Raw genomic sequence first — 24,992 nt, 5'->3', positions numbered from 1 at the left:
GTAATAGAACAGTCAGCTATGAGGGACTGTATCTGTACTCTGGCTGCAGAGCATCGCTCCCGTGTCCTAGCAGGGGAGGACTGGCCATTCTATCCACCGCGCCTGGTCTGTATGTCAGCTACACAGGTCGCGCTAGTGAGGTCATTGTGCAACCTGTGTAGCGTGGAGGAGTGTGAGCACTTACTATGTACTGCGCTCCGATGAGCGGGCCCAGCTGCAGGCTGAATGGCAGAATCCATGAAGATTTACAGCGTCAGTGTGGGAAGGCCAGAGGTGACAGCAGCTTTAAAAGCAGCATGGACAGGGTAATGTACTAACTCTGACTACACCAGAACTGCTGACACTCTGCACAGAACTCACTGCACTGGTCACTTTAGAATTTACATCCAAGGGATTTGGTGGCTGAGAATTATTTCCCAGAGAAGGCCTGGAAGCCTGGGCCTTGCATGGGGAACTTCCCCACCCAGGGTGGCCCCGCCCTGGGCTAGCTCCAGACATGAGGAGACCTCAGGAGCTCACACTGCACACAACCTCTCAGCAAGGGGGCAGTATTATAGTAGTTATATTCTTGTACATAGGGGGCAGTATTATAGTAGTTATATTCTTGTACATAGGGGGCAGTATTATAGTAGTTATATTCTTGTACATAGGGGGCAGTATTATAGTAGTTATATTCTTGTACATAGGGGGCAGTATTATAGTACGGTAGTTATATTTTTGTACATAGGGAGTAGTATTATAGTACGGTAGTTATATTCTTGTACATAGGGGGCAGTATTATAGTAGTTATATTCTTGTACATAGGGGGCAGTATTATAGTAGTTATATTCTTGTACATAGGGGGTACTATTATAGTAGTTATATTCTTGTAGATAGGGGGCTGTATTATAGTAGTTTTATTATTCTTGTACATAGGGGGCAGTATTATAGTAGTTATATTCTTGTACATAGGGGGCAGTATTATAGTACGGTAGTTATATTCTTGTACATAGGGGACAGTATTATAGTAGTTATATTCCTATACATAGGGGGCAGTATTATAGTAGTTATATTCTTGTACATAGGGGGCAGTATTATAGTAGTTATATTCTTGTACATAGGGGGCAGTATTATAGTAGTTATATTCTTGTACATAGGGGACAGTATTATGGTAGTTATATTCTTGTACATAGGGGGCACTATTATAGTAGTTATATTCCTGTACATAGGAGATAGTATTATAGTAGTTATATTCTTGTACATATGGGGTAGTATTATAGTATTTATATTCTTATACATAGGGGGCAGTATTAAATTAGTTATATTCCTGTACATAGGGAACAGTATTAAATTAGTTATATTCCTATACATAGGGGGCAGTATTATAGTAGTTATATTCTTGTACATAGGGGGCAGTATTATAGTAGTTATATTCTTCTACATAGGGGACAGTATTATGGTAGTTATATTCTTGTACATAGGGGGCAGTATTATGGTAGTTATATTCTTGTACATAGGGGGCAGTATTATAGTAGTTATATTCTTGTACATAGGGGGCAGTATTAAAGTAGTTATATTCTTGTACATAGGGGGCAGTATTATGGTAGTTATATTCTTGTACATAGGGGGCAGTATTATGGTAGTTATATTCTTGTACATAGGGGGCAGTATTATGGTAGTTATATTCTTGTACATAGGGGGCAGTATTATGGTAGTTATATTCTTGTACATAGGGGGCAGTTTTATGGTAGTTATTTTCTTGTACATAGGGGGCAGTATTATGGTAGTTATATTCTTGTACATAGGGGGCAGTATTATGGTAGTTATTTTCTTGTACATAGGGGGCAGTATTATGGTAGTTATATTCTTGTACATAGGGGGCAGTATTATGGTAGTTATATTCTTGTACATAGGGGGCATTATTATGGTAGTTATATTCTTGTACATAGGGGGCAGTATTATGGTAGTTATATTCTTGTACATAGGGGGCAGTATTATAGTAGTTATATTCTTGTTCATATGGGCAGTATTATAGTAGTTATATTCTTGTACATACGGGACAGTAATATAGTGGTTATATTCTTGTACATAGGGGGCAGTATTATAGTAGTTATATTCTTGTACATAGGGGGCAGTATTATAGTAGTTATATTCTTGTACATAGGGGGCAGTATTATAGTAGTTATATTCTTGTAATAATAGTATATTCTCAAAACGCAAACATTTGACAGCATCTTTGGACCCCTTTCACACGAACGTTATGGGGATGTGTATCCGGACATACAATTTGCGACCAAATATTCGTGTTAAATAACGTGTTCCATGTACCATGCTGTCCACGGGAAAAAGAGCTTGCTCTCTATTTTCCTGCAAGTACGGGGCGTGAACACATTCTGCACTGTGTCTGCGAGTTGCATTTATGTATGAGTTTGTAAACGAATCCCAGAAACGCACATCTATGTCTAATAAAAATTAAAATGATTGTCTAAGTCGGGGGCCTCCACCAGATTTTGCGCCCAGGGGCCCCCACCATCCTTAATCCAGCCCGGGGTATAAAGGAGTACAGTGCCTCCACATCGATACTTGCTAGAAGCATGCCCTCATCGATAGTCAGTCCCTCAAGATGTTTAAGGAGGTCTGTGGTGTCTCTGATATATGAGGGAAGGGATAAAACAAATGGTTTTAGGATTATATCCACATATATACCCACATTTTGGCATAGGAAACCAACCCCTGACACTATTGGACATCCTTTTAGGGGGCTGGCACCCTTATGCACTTTAGGGAGTGCATAGAATGTGGCAGTAGTTGGAAACTTAGGCAGCATGAACTCATATTCTGCCTTACTTATGAGCCCTTTATTTTTGGCCGCTGACAGAATTCCGTCTAGTTCTTTACAAAATTTTTCAGTGGGGTTACTTGTCAAAATATCATAACAAGTAACATTTTCCAACAAGTCAAGGCACATTCTCATATATTGGGGGTATTCATTAGTACAATGTAACCCCCCTTTATGGTTTAATCACCGTGTTATTGTCAGTTTCAAGTCTACATAATGCATGTATTTCACACGCTGCTAGATTATGTGGAGTTCTATTGTCTCCCAGACCCTCCAAGTCTTTTGTAACTAGGTTGACAAAGACATCTATGTAGTTCACCTCTCCTTTTTGGGGCATCTTTATGCTACCCTTCTTTAGGTCAGTGAATGGGCCCTTACACTCCAGCATTGACATATCCTCTAGGTGAAAAAGCAATCTTACATCCTTAGGCATGTTATGGAGGATCCCTAGTTCACGACTTTCTTTCTTCTCCAACCTTTTAAAATGTTTATGCCAATACAGGCGTTTAGCAAAAAGGAGATACAATCAAAGGTGTTAAAGTCAGAGGTTGGTACAAATGACAGGCCTTTGTCCAAGACCACCTTTTCTGACAGGGTGATGTTTTTGTTTCACAAGTTTACGATTTGGGGGGACCCTTCCGTGTGTTGTATTTGCTTTGAAGGGGATAATTGTTCTCTAAAAAAGAGGACTGCGAGGATGGGGTGGTGGTTATGGTGGTATTATCTCCCCTTCCACTGCCTCCTCCACCTCCCCTTTGTTTTGATCATCTTCCCTTTGGAGCCCTGTTTGTACTCTCTACGTCTGAAGTCTCCGCTTCTGTAGATGAAAGGTCTGTCTCTGTTTCTCTACTTGTTGGCCTAGTACTCAAAATAGTGTAGGCTTGATTCTATATGAAGTCTTGTAGGTCTCAGGAGAACTGGCTGTGCTTACGCTCTTTGAGGTGATGTTGGAATTTTTCCAGTGTATTTTGTAATTGTGTTTCTTTCGTTGAGAAATCAGCCTGAGTATTAAATTCACGGACAGTCTCAATCTGTTCTTGTAGTCTCCTTTCCAGGGACTCAAGATTTAGGCTCTCCTCCTCTACTAACAGTTGCATAAAATGTAGGGAGCTTGCTGTTGCCTCCTGTTCCCACTTTGGTTCTTAAACCTGCCCCCCAGGGTTATTCCTAAACCCCTTAGTACGATCTTGTGTTTAATACAATTTTCTAAACTTTGTACTTCCCACCAGAAATTACATTGATCTTGATAAATCTTTGTGAGCTCCCTAAAGGCTGTCTGGTATGTTGGAGTGTATCTCTTCTGCACGAATGCCTTATCTGAAAAAACCTCAGTAACCTCTTGTAACCATTGCTGCCTGTCAATTCCAGTTGTCAAAAAGCCAGCCATAGCAAAAAATCAAGATACGTAATTAGCCAAAAATAAATATATAGATACCAAGCAAGGTTGCCATACACAGTTTTGGGGGCCAACGTTGCTCTCACCTAGCAAATATCAATCTTATTCCAGCTAGTCAAGTGAGATAACTAAAATTCATAACTTTTTATTGGATATGCATTAAAAACCAACATCTAAATAATATCAAATAACAGTAAAATTATCCAGTGCATCCATCCCGGATGGTCACAGTATCACTAAGATCAAACAATGTACACACCAAATACTCAGAGTGGGGTGTATATAGGGTTAATACGCATTGTTGGTGGTGTTTGCGTTAGCCTGCTTTTACCTGTTGTCTTATTAGCCAGTACATAGCATGCTGATTGCTGCTATGCCAGAGCAAGCAGTGTCAGCGGCAGTATAGCGACCAGTAAATTATTTGCCCCTCCTTGAATAACAAACACTCCTCCATGCATGTGACTGGATCAGCTGACCACACGTCAGTGGACGGAGCTTAACGGCACTTCTGGTGACACGTGTCAGTGGGTGGAGACTACAGCCACTTCCGGGACGCATGTTAGTGCACGAGTCTATTGGCACTTCCGGTGAAACGTGTCAGGGGGCGGGGCCTCCCGCCACTTCCGGTGATGCATGCAAGGTGTGATGGCGGCAATCCCTGCATGTGATTGGTGTGTGAGTATGAGGAACTAGGGGAGCAAGGGTATTTTTACCCTATAATTAAGGTCTTATCTCTAGAGACCAGCTAGGGATCATGAGTGTGGCCACTTCACTTGGGCTCCACTGCAGAGTACTTATCTCTATATTAGTCACTCTGCACATTTGATACCCCTTAGTGACCCCATAACAGGGTCCACTGTATCTAATTTTTAATGTCCGCATTTTACCGATGTAGACCCTCTGATGAATCCCATGTCTGAAGACACCCATCAGGGTGGGGGGATGCGGGGGTATTTTTGATTTTTCATAGGGCAAGTCTTAATGGTACTGCCCTTGTAAGGGCGGGAGACAACTACGGGACCATAGGGAGGTGTACAGGCACCTTTGCTTTCTACTCGCATCCATTCCTCCCGAGGAGAGGACTTATACTCCCGACCCAGGAACCCACAAGGTACCTCTGTACAGACACCACCATGTATGGTAAGATACAAATATTTTCTACTACATCTATGGGTCTGTAAGAGATCAAGAGACTTTATACCTGAGTATTTGGTGTATACATTGTTTGATCCCAGTGATACTGTGACCATCCGGGATGGATGCACTGATTGAGTTTACTGTTATTTTTTATATTATTTAGATGTTGGTTTTTAATGCATATCCAATAAAACGTTATGAATTTTAGTTATCTCACTTGACTAACTGGTATAAGATTGATATTTGCAAGGTGAGAGCAACGTTGGCCCCCAAAACTGTGTATGGCAACCTTGCTTGGTATCTATATATTTATTTTTGGCTAATTACGCATCTCAGGTTGTGACTGTTTCCTGCATTAGTTACCTTGTCTGCCACCGCTGGTCTCATACCACCCCTCGCTGTGGTCCAGAGGGTCCACAGACTCTTCCCAAAGAGACTCTGAGACGGTTCGCCCCTCACATGCTGTGATAGTAAGATCTGGCCATGGACTCTGCCAAGGTCTTGTATCCTGCTAAAGCCATGGACTGTGCTGAGGATCCACATTGCCTACTGATTGACCTTCCAAGTACTATCGCCCAGCAGTCTCAAGAGATTGAGACTGTCCAAAAAGAACTCCTGAACAAACTCACTGTCACCCTTCGATAGATGATTGCCTCCCAGCAACAGGCTTCCGCAACTCCTCCTCCTGTTGCTTCCGTCACCCCGTCGTGGGTTCTGGCAGTAGACTATGGACCCAAAGTTTTGATGCCTAACAAATTTGATAGCAACCCCAATTTTTGCTGGAGCTTTGTTTCCCAGTGCTCGTGGAACATTAAACTAAAGTCTTTCCAGACCATCACCGAATGCTCCAAGCTGGCATTTTACTTCTCCCTGCTCTCGGGAGAGGCCCTGGCCTGGTCTGCTCCTCTGTGGGATAGTGGTGATCCCCAGACCCCAGAGTCTTCAGATTTCTCAGAAGCTATTCCTGAGCCTCCGGCTGTCCAAGAGCCGCTCCAGCCTCCGTAGCTTCCCAAAGCTGTTCCAGCCTTCTAAGAACTGCTCCTGCCTCTGCTACCTCCCAACGCTGCTCCGGCTTTCCAAGAGCCACGCCAGTCTCTGGCTTCCCAAGAGCCAACCCTGCCTCCGCAGCTTCCCAGTGCTGCTACGGCCTTCCAAGATCCATTTCAAACTCTGTCCGTACTGCTTGTTGAAGACTAATTGCAAGTTATCCATCTAGCAGCCAAATGACTCTACATACGTCTCCAGGGTAACCTCAGCTTGTTCCCTGTCTGGTCCAAGCACCTCATCGGGGCTGTGCTCTGGGTCCCGGCGTACAGGCCTCAAGCCTCCTACCTTCCTCGCCGTGCACCCCCGCTGATAGGGCACGCGCGCGCTGACTTCTCAGAACTTAAAGGGCCAGCATCCTTCCCATTGGTGCTGGTCACTTGCAGGTTTCCTCTATAACCCGGCGGCTCCCTTCACTCCTTGCCGGATCTTCAAGTCTTCTCACTGAAGTGAAAGTCACCCGTGTGTTCCCAAAGTCCCATTCCTGTAGTCCGTGTTCGGTGGTCCGTGTCCGGTGGTCCGTATCTGTTCCCATATAACTGTGCTCCTGCTGTGCCATCCAGGGTTCCAGCCCAGTGGTGACCTACTACCATCCTGTTCTTCTGCTGTGCCTTCCAGGGTTCCAGCCCAGCGGTGTCTTCACTTCATACCAGCATTACCAGTGTTCCTCTGCATTCCTGCTGTCTTCTCAGGTTGTCTTGGCTGCCACCGCGGGTCTCATACCAACCCCCACGGTGCTCCAGAGGGTCCACAGACTCTTCCTAAATAGACTCTCAGACGGTTCATCCCCCACGAACTGTGATAAACATGTTTGTTATTAATGTATCTGTTTAACCCCTTTGAGCCTATTTTGGCCTCTAGGACATGGCCCCATTTTTCAAATCTGCCCTGTGTCACTATAAGTGCTTATAGCTTTGGAACGCTTTGAAATCCAGGGGATTTTGAGATTGTTTTCTCGTGACACATTGTACTTAAAATTAGTTTGAAAATTTGGATGATATGAAAATTTGGATGATTTGGAAAAATCATTATTTTCAAAGTTCTAAATTCTCTACTTTTGATGCAGATAGTCATAGCACAGAACATTTTTTAAAGGGTATTAATTAAATATCTTTTCTTTTGGAGTTCTGATTTATGGAGTTCACTGTGTGGGTCCAATAACTATTCTGTTTTATTATGCAGATTTTCATGGATGCAGCGATACCAAATATCTGGGTTTTTTTTGTATTTTATTCAATTTTACTGAATAAAAAACAAATTTGGAGAAAACTTTTAGCATCACCATATTTTCATATGCATAACTTTTTTATTTTTTCGGCTAACAAATCTGGTTAAGGGCTTATTTTTTGCGAGAAGGGGTCTTATTTTACAGTGGTATTAATTAAAAATGATCTTTTTTCAGAACTTTTTTTGCAGGTTTTTTTCCCAGAGTTTACCGTGCAGGTCCGGTAAGGATTCTGTTTTATTATACCGATTGTTACGGATGCAGCAATACCAAATATGTGGGGGTTTTGTGTGTTTGTGTTTTTATACTTTATTAAGTGTTTTTATGGGAAAGTGACATTTTAGGGGCTTATATTTTTATTTATTTTTCATTTATTCTAATGTTTAGTGTTTTTAAATTTTTTTTTACTTCTACAAACTTGAACTTGAACCAGTGATGCTCTGATTGCTGGTTCAAGTCCAATACACTGCTCTACAATACTAATTCATTGTAGAGCAGTATAAATTATCTGAGCATGCAGACGCATGTGCAGACAGTTTACAGTCTGACCCGGATGGTGTGCCCATAAGAGGATCCCCCGGCACGGGGGATCCAATCCATAGGGGGACAACCTTTACAACAATCGCTCCGATCGTGGATGTTAATGTGTGGTGTCAGCTGTAATAGATTTAGAATTTTGAAAATGATAAATTTTTCAAAGAAATTCAGCATTTTTTCTTTCTTTTTTTTTTTTTGTAAATAAACGCAAAACTTATCAGCCAACATTTACCGCTTTGATAAGTAACATTGTTCAAAAGTAATCACTATATAAAGCGACGCATGTCAGAATCCAAAAAATGGGGCTGAGCCTTAAGCTATAACCTGTCATCAGGTCTGGGCCACTTGTCCTGTCACTACTACCCGTTGGAACAGCTCACAAGGATCCATCCCAGCCTTTATCTAGTCAATTTATACATTAATCATTGTAAAATCACCTTTTTTATTATGTAAATGAGGCAGGTCAGAGGCAGTGATGTCACTCCTGTTACCCCTCCCCTCTCCTCCTCCTGCTCATGTCTGTGTGTAATGTATAGTAAAGCATTGCAGTGTCTGTGCTGCATCTGCTGACATGCTGCATCCTCCTAATACACATGTGTGAGACACAGACATCAGCTACACAAGTACCTGACATGTTCTGCTATAACATGGCTGCCTGGAGCTGTTGTATCTTTCACATACAGGCAGCAGGGGGCGTGGCCACAAGCAAGCACATGGAGCAGCCATTACATGGAGCAGCTGTCAGTCAAGCACTGGAGGTGTGGCTGTGCCTCCCACTCATGAATAAGCTGGACAGCTTGAATATGCTAATGACTCATTGGACATTTTAGAGGTCATTTGCATACAGCTTTAGGACCTCATTGCTTAAGTTTACAGGCATGTGGAGGGACAATGAAGGGATATAAGCAATGCTCTCTAATGGCAGTTTATGAAAATATATTTAGATTATAGGGGGTTATTTTGCATGACGGGTTCTCTTTAAGGGTTCTCTTTAAGGGGTTAAAAGAAAAATTAAATGAAATTATGAATTTTAGAATATTATGATGAAATTCTATTTTAAAGTTTTACTGAACATTTTTTATGAAAATATTTCCACACAAAAAATTCCTTCATAAATTTGTGTTGACAGTAATTAGTAAGAATAACTAAACACCTAAAAGAAGTACACCATAAACTTTTCTTTATTAACCCCTTAGCGCTCTGCGCCGTAGCTGTACTGCGCTGAGTCCCGCAAATAGCGCTCAGCGCAGTACAGCTACTGCGCAGAGACGATGCCGATTCAGCGCTGCATAGCAGCCGAACCGGCATCGTTAGCCGCGGGATTTCAACGGTAATCTACCGTTGACATCCCCGGCTAACACCCGCGGTCGGAAACGGGCTCCGATCGCGGGCGTTTAACCCGTTAAATGCCACGGTCAACGCGACCGCTGCATTTAACATGTTTTCTGGGGGTCTTTACCCCACGATCGCCCCCCCCCCCCGCGCTGTTTTCGGGGGGCTGATCGCTGTTTTGGCACCTCTGGGGTTCCGAGTGGGACCCCAGAAAAGCCTGAAGGCGGTGCCTTTAAGATGGAGTCTGTGACGTCATCTTAAAGGCAAAGTGTCAGCCTATGCATCTGCATAGGCTGGCACTGCTAATACCCTGCAATACATGAGTATTGCAGAGTATTATAATGAACAAGCATTCCCATATCCCATGGTGGATCAAGTAAAAAATGTAAAAAAAAAATGTTTTTCAATAAAAAATAACTTTATAAATCACTAAAAATGCCCATAAGCCCCAAAACATATAAAGAGACATATAACGCTCAAAAAAGTCTAAATCATAACACAAACCCCACATATATAGTATCACCGCGTCCATAACAATCCATAGAATAAAACTAAATAACTATTGAACCCATATGATGAACGCCGTAAAAAAAAACATTAAAAAACCCACCCAAAATTATGATTTTTACCTATTATATCCCACTAAAAATGCAATAAAAAGTGATCAACAAAACATATGTACTCCAAAAAACATGTCCCGCAAAAAACAAGCCATCGACCAGCTCTGTAGCCAAAAACCTAACAATGTTATGCCACTTGGAAGACCGCGATGCAAAAATGATAGATTTTTCCCCACATTAGGGTTTTATTTGGCAAATTTAGTAAAACATAAGAAAAAATATTCATGTCTGGTATCCCCGTAATCGTATCGACCCATAGAATAAAGATAACAGGATTATTAGGATATACAGTGAACACGAAAAAAAAAAGTAAAAAATCCAGTACAGAATTGATGCTTTTCTACTCATGATACCAACCCCAAAATGGTAACACTGGAAAAAGCATCTCATCGCGTAAAAAAAAATGCCATCACATGGCCCAAATAACGGAAAAGCGAAAATTTTATAGCCTTGAAAAGGGGGCAACGAGAAAACTAAAATCCTGGCAGCTGCAGGGTGCTCCTTCCCTTCTGCGCCTCGCTGTGCCCCCATAACACAAGTAATGTCCACATGTGGGGGGTTGCTGCACTCAGGAGAAATTGTAGAATAAATTTTATGGTGGGTTTTCTCTTTTTATCTTTTGGAAATGTGTAAATTTTAGGGCTAAATGAACGTATAACCGACAAAATTTGACCATTCTAAATTTCACCGCCATTTTGATTCAATTACTATGAAGATCTTAAGGGGTTAACAATCTTTGTAAATGCTGTTTCTGATAGTTTGTGGGGTGCAGATTTGAAAATGGGTTGGTTATATAGGGGGTTTTTTATGCTAAATATGTAAAATTTAATTTCAAACAGTATTTATCCCCAAAATAGTCAATTCTGAAAATACGGAAAATCGCTATTCGATTTGTAGGCCGCATGACGTCAAAATAAATTATCCAAACATTTCAAAAATTATGAAAATGTAAAGTAGACAAATGGGAAATGTTATTTGGCAAGTTATTTAGGTGGTAAATCGATCTGCCTGAAAACGCGGTGATTTTGAATTTCGAAAATGGCTAATTTTTCTAAAAATTCATCATTTTTTTCCTTTTTTTGTAAATAAACGCAAAACTTATCAGCCAAAATTTACCACTAAAATGAAGTACAACATGTGGGGAAAAAACAATCTCGGAATCGCTTTGATAAGTAAAAGTGTTCAAAAGTTATAACCATATAAAGAGACGCAGGTCAGAATCCAAAAAATGGGACTGAGCCTTAAGCTGTAAAATGGCTGCGTCCTTAAGGAGTTAAACATAACTTTTCCAACTTAGTGATTCGTCCTTGCAACATTCTTTAAACTGTATTCAGGGCAGTGATAAACACTTTTGGGAAACCTCCAGATTATGAAGTTCAATTTTCCACTATTTATTTGCTTTCATTAGATAATGCAGGTTTTCTATTACAAATTGTGATATCAATTAATCATGAACACACTATTCTGATTTAAAAAGTGCCTGCAGTGGGCAGATATTCTTCAATATAATGAAAAAATCCAAACTCTATTGACCTTAAGATAATGCTTAGAAATATATATATATATACCTCAGTGTTAAACCATGAAAAGAAAATCAATATCATAGCTTAAAGGCCATACAATATTGATGTTCACATTCTATTAAGTTTATGATACAATGTTATGCTGTTCTCTCTTGAGAATTAGTTTGAGAATTAACTAGATAATAATTTTGAATTGTTTAGTAGATTTTTGTAGTTCAAAGAGCATTGTCCATATTATGATTTTGCGATATAAATGCAAATTATTGGAAACATAAAAATACATAATTAATAAAATAATAGTTCTCTTTATAGTACCGCCGGCTATTGGCTTTCAATGTCATGCTTTAATCAAAGCTCTGCTAAACTTCTAAATATCAAGCTTTGTACTAACTGCATGGGTCTTTTACTTTCAGACTGCCAGTCACATTTTAACTTCTATCAACACTCCAGGGAATCTGTTAGTAAGCACATTTAGCACATCCATCAAGATACTGATACACAACCAGTCATCAGAATAATCTCATTAGTTAAAATGAAATAAAAAATGTATTTTTACTTAAGGCTATAGTTTACTGCATAAAATATGCAAATCTTCTCTAATAAATATACTGATAACTGAACAGCTATCTGATATTACCCAGCTATGTACTTCTGCACTAAACTTCACACCCCCTTACTGCAGAACACTAGTGATTGTCCCTCTACCATCTATAAGATCATGTCCTTTCTCTTCTTGAAACTTAAATCTTTTTAAGACTGAACTTCTTGTCCTTCCACCATACACTAACGGACCCAATCCTAACCTCTCCATTTTAGTCTGTTGAATCACAATAATCCTGAGGCAGCAGGCCCGCTGTCTCGGGGTTGTGTTGGACTCCAAACTCTCCTTTACACTGCATTTTCAATCTCCTGCTCGCTCTTGCCGCATGTGTCTCAGCATTATGGAGGTTTCGATTGTAACAAATGGGTAGATTCTGGAAATATTTCTAATTGTTGATCTGATTTACTTTCGACTAGACTACTGTAACTCCCTACTAATTGGTCTTCCACTCAATGAACCCTTTCCAATCTATTCTTAATGAAGCAGCCAGGCTTGGTTTGTCTTTCAGACCAAATGCTATACGGATGCCTCCAATTTGTTGCAGTGGTTGCCCGTCTCCTTCCATGTACAGTTTAAAATAATAACGTTCATCCACGAAGGTCTGCCTAATGCTGCACCTCCCTACCTATCTTTTCTGTTTTCAGTCTAATGCCTAACTCAGGCTCTTTGATCTAATCTCTACCTTAATTCAAACCTCTCAGCACGTCTCCAGGACTTTTCCCGAGCTGCACTATTTCTCTGGAATGCACTTTCCCAGACTATCAGACAAATACGCAACTTCCAAAGTTTCAAACATGCTCTTAAAACTAATCTCTTTAAGCAAACCTATCACACTCAATAACTGCTTGAAACTCCAATGTCATCTTCTCATCTGTTATCTGGCAAACACCAGATTGATACCATGTTCCAGGCTTCTCTGCAGTGCCGTCAACTTTGGATGTTGTATATAAGATGACGGCTGATGGCTGGTTCAAGCAGCAGCATTTTTATTTATTAAATTATTTTAAACTGACCCTTATAAAAGCTCTTATACCCCTCAGGGCCCTCATTCCTACTGTTTCATATGACTGTTTGTACTCTGTAATGCAGTATTTAATTGGTATATGTCCCCTATGATTTGTAAAATGCTACAGAATATTATTATTATTTCTATTCACTATGTTAATAAATAATGCTAAATTATATATATGAAGGTTATTTGACCTGAAAAAGGACACTTTGGCACATTTTCTAATTTGCTTGCGATGGTTTCTGTCAGACTTTACATGTTCTTTTAGATGCAAACTGCTTGCACATGTATTCAAAAATTGTCTGCACCACATTTGTGTTGCAGGTAACCGTTGTGTGTTGTGGCTGCACTACTCTTCATGCGACACAAATTTCTGCATTGAAGGGGACGTTGCGGTGCTCAGTCGGTCTACGTGCAAGATTTATCATGCAGAGTCTGACATAATTGTGTCACATGTTCTATGTTAAAGCTACAGTGAAAAAAAGTTTGTGCACTCTGTCGGGCAGTGCATCAGATTCGTGAAGAGCGTGCGCCAGAAACCTGGAATGTAACGCCCTCTGCATACTACACAGGAAAATTGCACATAGTAAAGACTTCACTGTTTTTACTAAATGTGGGCCATCATTCTGATTTTGAAATACCATATATACTTGAGTATATAAAAAAATAAAGTTAGTACCTCTTTACCTTACAGCACGTCTTTGGGTTCCACTGGCATCCTCTTCTCCCAGCACCGCCTACTCAGGCTCCGGGCCGGCAGATGCACGTCTAGACTATCTGCTAGCAGGGAAACTCAAATGCAGAAGTGTCACCTTCAACTGATATCATAATTCTGTGCCGCAGATCGCATAGATTTGTATCTGTGGCCCGGTCAGGAACCCAAGAAGCTGGTGCGGGGAGAAGAGGACATCATGTGACATCACCAGAGGGTGGGAATAACTTTATTTTTTTTATAGGGCCCTCTGCTGTGGACATTACACTAAGGGGGGCACTCTCCGGTGGACATTACACTAAGGGGGGCACTCTGCGGTGGACATTGCACTAAGGGGGCACTCTATTGTGGACATTACACTAAGGGGGCACTCTGCTGTGGACATTACACTAAGGGGGCACTCTGCTGTGAACATTACACTAAGGGGGCACTCTGCTGTGGACATTACACTAAGGGGGCACTCTGCTGTGGACATTACACTAAGGGGGCACTCTGCTGTGGACATTACACTAAGGGGGCACTCTGCTGTGGACATTACACTAAGGGGGCACTCTGCTGTGGACATTACACTAAGGGGGCACTCTGCTGTGGACATTACACTAAGGGGGCACTCTGCTGTGGACATTACACTAAGGGGGCACTCTGCTGTGGACATTACACTAAGGGGGCACTCTGCTGTGGACATTACACTAAGGGGGCACTCTGCTGTGGACATTACACTAAGGGGCACTCTGCTGTGGACATTACACAAAGGGGACACTCTGCTGTGGACATTACACTAAGGGGGCACTCTGCTGTGGACATTACACTAAGGGGGCACTCTGCTGTGGACATTACACTAAGGGGGCACTCTGCTGTTGACATTACACTAAGGGGGCACTCTGCTGTGGACATTACACTAAGGGGACACTCTGCTGTGGACATTACACTAAGGGGACACTCTGCTGTGGACATTACACTAAGGGGGCACTCTGCTGTGGACATTACACTAAGGGGGCACTCTGCTGTGGACATTTTATTGATGAGGGGAAACCAATGGACATTGTTTTTGATAAGGGTAAATTACTGTATATTTTATTGATGAGGGGAGATTACCTCACATTTTATTAGAGAGTAGTGGCTGTATTTCCCTCCCTAGGCTTATACTCGAGTCAATATGCTTTCCCATTTTTTTGGTAAAATTAGGTACCTTGGCTTTTACTTGTGTTGGCTTATACTTGAGTATATACAGTATCATGTTGCTTTATTCATTTGATAAACACCAGTATACCTGGGCTACATGTAATTGACAGCATATGCAGTTACATAAATCATCATACGCATTTTGCAACATATTCATGTTTGTTACAGGAAATCAATTTTTGCTGGTTTTGCCTGACAAAACTTATCCTTTTCATTTTAGTACTTCCCATTATTGTTACATTATAATGTGCAATAGACAGTAGTGGGAGGACATGAGGGAGGAAGTGAAGTATTTGCTCCACTGCTTTTTTATTTTTCCACTGGATGGTGCATTAGTACATTTTTATTTGAATGTATTGCTGTAATTGTATTTCTGAATTATTTGTAATTCAGTAAATGATAATCTTCATACTATTACTGCCAAAAAAATTCTGCAGAAATCTGTTACAAATTGACAGAAAGTTGTCTTTTGTACATAGTTAATATCGAATAAAATGTTGTCAAATTAAATTAATTGCCTGGAAAAAAAGAACAATTGTAAATATGTAGAAAAATGGTAATGAACAGATGCAATTTACACAGTCCAGCTCACATGGGTTAATAAGCAAAAGATGCTATAAAACAAGGTCCCAACGGAACCTCTGTACAGATGGAAAATAATCTGTAACGGCAATAAATCTACACATTTCATGCAATTAGTACTGGTGTGCTTTGAACATGGCTAATATTATAGAAATTCACAGTAGACCAGCCAATTTATGAAAAATAAAAAACATCCACAAAGATAGTTCAAATAATTAACCACATTTATTCAGACTTACATTATGAAAAGAAATTGTTGGCAAATTTTACATTAAAATAATTGTTACATTTAATTGTTTAACTTTGTGGGTTAAAGGGAACCTGTCCCCAGGAGACCCATTTTTAGCACTTCACCAGTCCCCACAGAGCATAGTACGTACACTGTCAAAGAGTTTTTGTATGCAAAATAGGTTTTATAGAAAATAAAGTTATGTTATATAGTATCTTTCAATGCCATATGCTCTGTGACTAAGCACTACGCACGGAGGCCGGAAGAAGCGCAAACAGCGCAAAATGGCCGTAGCCTTCCTTTGAGCATCATGCTTCACTCCCTCCCTACTTTGTTTTGGTACAAACACCAATACTCACATATGGGACAAAGAGGAATTGGATTTCCACAGGACATGGTTGAGTGCCATCCTTTTCATTCTGCTTGTATTTTTCGTATGGACTAACTACTGTATCTTGTGACTTGTGCACCACAACAATCCTGATTTGACGTAACATCTCCAAGAAACCCTCCAGCGAACTTTACATCTCTTTAAGTGTTAAACACTTAAATCCCTTCCTCATCCAATCCCTACCCTTCCTTGGTTGAACTTGATGGACAAGTGTCTTTTTTCAACCGTATAAACTATGAAACTATATGGTGGTGCCGCTATCATCTGTTTTGCTCTGGACAAAAAATAAATTAGTTCTATATCTTATACATTTATTTACCGTATATTCCGGCGTATAAGACGACCTGGTGTATAAGACGACCCCCCCTACTTTCCTGTTTAAAATATAGAGTTTAAGATATATTCGCCGTATAAGACTACCCCTTTTCCAACGCATACAAAACACCGGTAAAAAAAAAAAAAAACAGATTTGAATTTAACATGGTCCTTTGCAGGTATATAGCAGGAAAACTGTCGCTCATAAACATAAGGCATACAACAACATTACCATCGTCCATTTTACTGTAAATGTTACCATACTGTACCTTAAATTTTTATTTTATTAAATATTCCAAGCCATGTACTCAGAAGCTGGAAAAAAATTCCAAATGTAATGAAAATGGTGAAAAAACGCATTTGTGCCATTTTCTTGTGGGCTTGCATATTACGTCTTTCACTGAGCGTCCCCAATGACATGTCTACTTTATTCTTTGGGTCGGTATGATTAAGGGGATACCAAATTTGTATAGGTTTTATAATGTTTTCATACATTTACAAAAAAGAAAACCTCCTGTACAAAAATTATTTTTTGATTTTGCCAACTTCTGGCGCTAATAACTTTTTATACTTTGGTGTACGGAGTTGTGGGTGGTGTCATTTTTTGCGAAATTTGATAATATTTTCAATGATATGATTTTTAGGACTGTGCAACCTTTTGATCCCTTTTTCTAGATTTTTTTATATTTTTTGGGCGCTATTTTCCGTTACAGGGTTAAACGCATTGAAAAACCGTTATCATATTTTGATAGATCGGGCATTTTCGGATGCGTCGATACCTGATGTGTTTATGATTTTTACTGTTTATTTATATTTATGTCAGTTCTAGGGAAAGGTGGGTGATTTTAAATTTTAGGTTTTTTTATTATAATTTTTTTTTTTTAACTTTTTTTAATTTTTATTTATACTATTTTTCAGATTCCATAGGGTACTTTAACCCTAGGTTGTCTGATCAATCCTATCATATACTGCCATACTACAGTATGGCAGTATATGGGGATTTTCCTCCTCATTCATTACAATGTGCTATCAGCACATTGTAATGAAGGGGTTAAAATGAAATAGCCTCGGGTCATCGGAAGACCCGAGGCTACCATGGAGACGGATCGCCACCCCTGATGACGTCAGCGATCCCAGGCAAGATGGCGGCGCCCATGCGCCGCTATCTTTTTGAGGCTGCCGGCACCGATCGCGGGTGTTACCGGTAAGCCTTTGCTGCAATATGCAGCTCGACCCGACCGGCGTATATGACGACCCCAGACAAGACAGAAGATTTTTCTGTCTTCAAAAGTTGTCTTATACGCCGGAATATACGGTAAGTTAATTTAATTTATTGCTTTGCCTATACAAAAAGTGCCCACATGGGTAAAAAATTACATATACAACAAAGCATGATCTACAGCTTATGTATTGTTTGATTCTTGGTTTTATACCTCCAATTCTTACTATTTTCCCTCTTATCATCCGGGAACAATGGTTACAACTTCCACATCTATGTTTCCCTTTGGGGACACATTTTCTTAACCAGTTACTTTCATTAGGCGTTCTGGGAAGTCTACTATGCACTAAATGATTAATTATCGTTTTGCTTCTCTAGAAGGTCACTAAGGGTCCACTTTCTGCGCTAGTTTTCGGTTGAGGATTGTATTCCACCATGTAGCAATTTTTTTTTTATGGCACCTTTGATTTTAGAGGCCATTGTGGTAAAATCCAAGGAAAAAAATGAATTTTTCTGCCCTCTCTATTTTATCTAATGACTTATTCAAAAGCTGTTCAGGTGTACTTTTAATGCTGTCTGCTTAGCTTTCTTTAAGAGGAATAAAGAATAACATGTTTTTTGTAGCCGCTTTGTCAGTTCTTCAGCTTGGGTTAGAAATAAATTGGCTTGATTGTTAATACGTCTAAGATGGATGTAGTTTGAGAAGTGTAGAAATGAGTTTGTGGATGTCAGTTTTCAGTACATAGTTGTTATTATGCTGCTGTCCTCGATCCGAACCTCTTCATCCTAAGCATTCTATTTTCTTTGTGTGCATTTTATGGGTAAAAAACATATTCATTGTATTCTAATTGAGATAAGACAAGCATTCAATAAAGTCACCTTGGGTGTCTAACCATGCCATAAAAATATCATCCACATAGTGTTGGTACATTTGGATATATTTAAGAAATTTATTTTCTGGTGTATATTTACTTATCTTCAAAGTAATCCAGAAAAATATTTGCATAGGTGCGTTGTACCCTTCATTGTGCTACCAACTGTTTAAACCATGTATCTGCATATTTAAAAGCATTATGGATAGTACAAAGAGCATATCATATACAAATGATACAATATTGGGGTCTTTTTTGCCATTGTCAGCACTCTTTTGATAGATTTGATCCCAATTGTGTGCAGGACCCTGGTTTAGGGATTTCTTCATCTATCGTGGCAAGTTAAATATTGGCCTTCCACATGCTGTTTCTCATAACTTAAAAAAAATTGTTAGTGTCCTTTAGGTAAGAAGGGATTTTGGATAATAATGGTCTCGGCATCTAATTAAAGTACTTGGATAGTGGTTTGGTTTGAACCTACCCCATCGACAATTGGGCGTCCTGGCGGATTGATTTGTGGATTTTTGGTAAAAAGAATCATCCAGGTTTTGTGGATATAGGGGTAGTGATTTTTTGGCAGTAGATCATGATATCGCACCTCTAGAAACGTAATCTCTCAGGAGGGAGCTTAATTTTGGGTTTTTGTGAGTAGGACCATAGAGTAATTGTTCATAATTCTGTGATTGTTTCCTTCTTTCAAGATCTAGCACCATCCACCCTCTACAAAAGAAAGGTTTTGAGACCATTAACAGACTTCCTGAGGGAACAAGGAAACCTCTTTAGATGGCTATACCCATTCGGGATCTCCTTCATGAAAAATGGGAAAAGATGCACCATCAGAACTCGAGGAGATTTAAACAAAGCTTGGGACATATTGGAAATAGCTCCATTGGATATACCCTCTTGGATGCCTGTCACGGAACAGCACCTGGATCTACCAGCCCTACCTAATGTCGGAAAATGGGAAGTAGTCCGCAAAACCAAGTCACCTAGAATGAAGAGGAAGATTTCATCTTGAATCCAGGACCAATAAGAACACCACATTGGCTCTGAAGAAGAAAGTCAACTAAGTTTCTCTGTATTTCTATTTCTTGTTTGTTATTCTCTTATTACTCTACCCCCCTTTAGAGTAGTACTGATACACTCGCCCACTGAGAGTGAGGTGGTTGGAAGATTAACACTTAAACCTAGTTGGGTGTAGCTGTCTTGTGTCAATTCCAGTCAGGAACCACAACTCACTATCTACGCCCCTTTCCTTCAGTTTCCCCACAACTAGTAAAGTGACAGCTAGTTCAGAACCTTCGAAAGCACACCATTAGGCACACATTAACATCAGTGTACCTGTAACTCATAGAAGGAGCGATACCCTAGTAGTGAGAAGGGAGATCAAATCTAGTTGAATGTATTTTATTAATTTGTTTTTATTTCTGGCTTTGTATTGTTCTAGTGTCCAAGTAATCCGTGAGTCCAAAGTCCTCCAAAGATCTATCTACAGGTATGCAAAGACAATAAATGGCTAACATCAAAGTGACCACCTATAACGTGAGGGGTTTAAACTCGCAGACTAAGAGATCACAACTTCTACAATTGCTATACAAAGATAAGTCAGATATCTGCTTTCTCCAAGAGACACATCTGAGAAACAACAGTACTTTACCTTTCTCTCAAAGTAAGTTCACACAGAGATTCTACAACACTTTCCATAAAGCTAAGAGGGGGGTAGGTATTTTAATCTCAAGGTCAGTCCCATTTACTCATAGCCTCACTTGGACGGACACAGAAGGAAGGCTAATTCTGGTAAAGGGGAAGATTGGTCATATGCCAGTAACACTCGTTTGCATGTATGCCCCAAACACAGGTCAATCTTAATGGTTCAGAAATGCATTAAAACAGATTGAAACTATGTCAGAGGGTTATAAGATCTATGGGGGAGATATCAACATAGCTTTGAACCCTCTAATAGATTGCTCCACAGGGAACTCCTCGCAATCACAAAAAAAGTTAAGGATAATGCAGAAAACTATACATGAAACAGGCCTGCTAGATACTTGGAGATTAACCGGTTCGCGACCGCCCGCCGTGTATTCACGGCGGCGGTCGCGGCGCGCTGCATGGAGAGGGCTCACGGGCTGCACCGATCGCTGGTGTTTTTACAGCGTGGGCTGCCGTCAAAGCTGCCGGCAGCCTCAAACAGATAGCGGCGCATGGGCGCCGCCATCTTACCTGGGATCGCCGCTCCCCGTGACGTCATCGGGGGGCGGCGATCCGTCTCCATGGTAGCCTCGGGTCTTCCGAAGACCCGAGGCTATTTCGTTTTAACCCCTTCATTACAATGTGCTGATAGCACATTGTAATGAATGATGAAGAAAATCCCCATATACTGCCATACTGTAGTATGGCAGTATATGATAGGATCGATCAGACAACCTAGGGTTAAAGTACCCTAGGGAGTCTGAAAAATAGTATAAATAAAAATAAAAAAAAGTTTGAAAAAAAAATTATAATAAAAAAACCTAAAATTTCAAATCACCCCCCTTTCCCTAGAACTGACATAAATATAAATAAACAGTAAAAATCATAAACACATCAGGTATCGACGCGTCCGAAAATGCCCGATCTATCAAAATATGATAACGGTTTTTCAATGCGTTTAACCCCGTAACGGAAAATAGCGCCCAAAGTCGAAAATGGCACTTTTTTGCCATTTTGAAAAATCTAAAAAAATCTATAAAAAGTGATCAAAAGGTCGTACAGTCCTAAAAATGATATCATTGAAAATATTATCAAATTTCGCAAAAAATGACCCCACCCACTGCTCCGTACACCAAAGTATAAAAAAGTTATTAGCGCCAGAAGTTGGCAAAATCAAAAAAAAAATTTTTGTACAGGAGGTTTTAATTTTTGTAAATGTATGAAAACATTATAAAACCTATACAAATTTGGTATCGCCTTAATCGTACCGACCCAAAGAATAAAGTAGACATGTCATTTGGGGCACTCAGTGAAAGACGTAATATCCAAGCCCACAAGAAAATGGCGCAAATGCGTTTTTTCACCATTTTCATTGCATTTGGAATTTTTTTCCCACTTCCGAGTACATGGCATGGAATATTTAATACCATCATTATGAAGTGCAATTTGTTACGCAGAAAACAAGCCGTCACACAGCTCTTTACGTGTAAAAATAAAAAAGTTATAGATTTTTGAAGGTGGGGAGTGAAAAATGGACATGAAAAAACAGGAAAGGGCCCGGTCCTTAACCGGTTAATGCATCCAGCGGGAAAAGACTACTCTCATTATTCCACAGTACATAAAACATTCCAACGCTTGGATTACATTTTTACCCCCATTAGTTCTCCGGACATTATTAAATCTGCAGAAATAGATCCAGCAACCATTTCTGACCGTGCTCCAGTTTCAATTATCATCTCTCTATCTGACCTGGCAAATAAATCACCACTATGGCGCCTCAACGAGAACCTCATAGATGATCCTAAACAAATAGAAAGACTAGAGAATAAGATCAATTCATACTTTGATAAAAATAGCCCAAAAGACACCTCCCTGACTGTCAGATGGGAATCTCACAAGGTGACAATCAGGGGTGAATTAATGGCCATGGGAGCTTGGCATAAAATACAAAGAGAGAGGAGGTTGCAAGACCTACTGTCGCGCATCTCTGCCATAGAGACTGCAGTGAAGAGATCCAATATTAGAGATAAAATGAAAAAATTACAAACCCTCCAAACAGAATTATTAGACCTGCTTAATTCACGAACTGCTAAGCGATATCAATACGCCAAGTTCACTCAATATTCACATGGCGACAAAGGGAACAAATTAATGTCTCACCTTATTAAAAAGGAAAGAGAACAGGCCTTTGTTGACACAATTGTGTCTCGACAAGGCAAGAAATGCTCTAAAACAAATAATATATAGCGGAAGCATTTCGGGAATTCTATCAGGATCTATATAATTTAGATGAGGGACAACAAGCAACAATCCCAGATAGACAACTTCGCATAGATAATTTTTTGGATAGGCTGAAACTCCCATCCCTCAACAATGTGGCACAGGTAGAAATGATTAAACCGGTAACCAAGGAGGAAGTAGGGAGGATAATATCCTCGCTGCCTCTTAAAAAGAGCCCTGGACCTGACGGTTTTCCCCCGGGCTACTATAAAAAATTTTCAAAAGTTTTACAACCTCACCTAACGGAATTTTGTAATGCGATGCTAGAAGGGGTCCAGCTACCTAAACACGCACTATCAGCAACAATCTCTGTTCTACCCAAACCCGGGAACAATCCGGAAAATTGTGGGAGTTATAGACCTATATCTCTCCTAAATTCCGACATTAAGATACGGGCTAAGCTCCTTTCCCAGAGGATAAGCCCGTACCTGCCGGAAATAATTAATAAGGAACAAACCGGATTCGTCCCTGGTAGGGAAGGCAATCATAACTCCACTAGAGTTATCCATGCAATACACCATGCCACCACAAAGAAAATCCCTCTAATCCTTCTCGGCACTGATGCCGAGAAGGCATTCGATAGGGTCTCATGGCAATTCATGATAGCAGCACTTAAGAAGTTCAAAGTCCCACAATCGTTTATACAGGTCTTTATAATTAAATCCCTCAGCCAGTGTAAAAGTCAACGGGGCCCTGTCAAGGTCATTCCAGATTAGGAATGGGACCAGGCAGGGATGCCCACTTTCACCAACACTTTTTATAATAGTGATGGAAACCCTGCTACAAGCAATTAGGGAAAACCCTCTCATTTAGGGTCTTAAAATAGGGAAACTCACTCATTTAAACGCAGCATTTGCTGACGACCTATTATTAATGCTTACAGAACCGGCCCAATCAATCCCAGAGACTATGAAAGTTTTTCAGGAATTTGGTAGCATCTCTAACTTTAAAATTAATTTTGAAAAATCAGAGGCGCTCAACATCTCTACTCCTAGCACATTAGTTGAAAAGCTCCAAAACTCCACACCATTCCACTGGCAACCATCACGGCTTACTAACTTAGGGGTCCATTTACCTAAAAATCTATCAGCTCTCTATAAGGAGAACTACTCACCACTGCTGAGCCAGATGAAATCCACTCTAGAATCATATGCACTCCCATTCGTCTCATGGATGGGGAGAAAAAACCTGCTCAAAGCTTTCATGATGCCGAAACTTCTATATTTATTTCAAAAGATACCAATAGTACTACCGGGGATATTCTACTCCAAGCTCAAAAGTATCTTCTCCAAATTCCTATGGAGAGGCAAGAAAGCGAGAGTAGCACATGATAGACTAATCTGCAAGAAATTTACATGAGGGCAGTTCACCTTAAAAGATGGACACAACTACATAATCCCAAATTCTCAAATCTAAGTACGGAAATAGAATTAGTCACAACTGATCCGAAACATTTAGCAAAATTATGGAACATTAAAACAACCACAATTTGCACTAATCCAATAACTGCAGGAACTATCAACTCATTACACTCCTTAAGTTTCCAAAAAAGTCTCCTGAATACTCCCTCCCCTTTAATGCCCAGCAATCTGATACTTTTTCTGTACAATCCTAAATATGAGGCAGACTCTAAAATGTGGGGCTCACTATCTCAGACCACCCTTAAACAATTTCATTCCAAACCATTAGAGGAATTGAATGAAATAGTAAAGTCAACACATGAATCCCTTCTCAAAAACATCCAATATTAAAAGATACCTCCTGGCTAGAATCCTGGTTAAAGAAGGAATATATCCCGAAAGGAGCAATCTCAATTATGTATAACTTTATCCTAAATAGAAACACTATTACCAAACCTGCATACATCACGAGTTGGGAAAATGATCTCAATATAAACTTATCAGATAACCAAATCAAAACTATCCACAGGAATTCGCATGGCTTCTCCAGATGTGTAAGAATACAAGAAAACACCTACAAAACAGTAACAAGATGGTACAACACACCTGCCACATTGAAACAGAAAAAACTAGCAAACAAAGACATTTGTTGGCGTAAGACAGAGACAGGAACTCTGGGCCATATCGTGTGGGAATGCCCTCTAATACGCCCCTTCTGGAAAGATATAGGAAACAAAATTGCCCAAATTCTGAGAAAAGAATAGTACTTACACCTTAATCTGTCCTTTTGTGGTTGCCCCACGAAACATGGAAGCCAAGTAAAAAGAACCTCACTACTCTAATCTAATACAGGCAGCAAAATTAGTGATTCCAACA

General features: G+C 40.1%; 1 long non-coding RNA gene across 1 annotated transcript; it reads left to right on the top strand.

Annotated features, from left to right (window-relative positions):
* Positions 1–228: 228 nt before the first annotated feature.
* On the top strand, positions 229–24,992 carry LOC140134088 (uncharacterized). Its single transcript, XR_011856078.1, has 3 exons — positions 229–305; positions 20,192–20,413; positions 24,646–24,992. It is a non-coding gene; the product is annotated as an uncharacterized lncRNA (long non-coding RNA).

Source organism: Engystomops pustulosus, chromosome 5 (genome assembly GCF_040894005.1).
Source record: "Engystomops pustulosus chromosome 5, aEngPut4.maternal, whole genome shotgun sequence".
NCBI classification, from domain to species: domain Eukaryota; kingdom Metazoa; phylum Chordata; class Amphibia; order Anura; family Leptodactylidae; genus Engystomops; species Engystomops pustulosus.
This window is presented reverse-complemented; position numbering and strand designations above follow the sequence as displayed.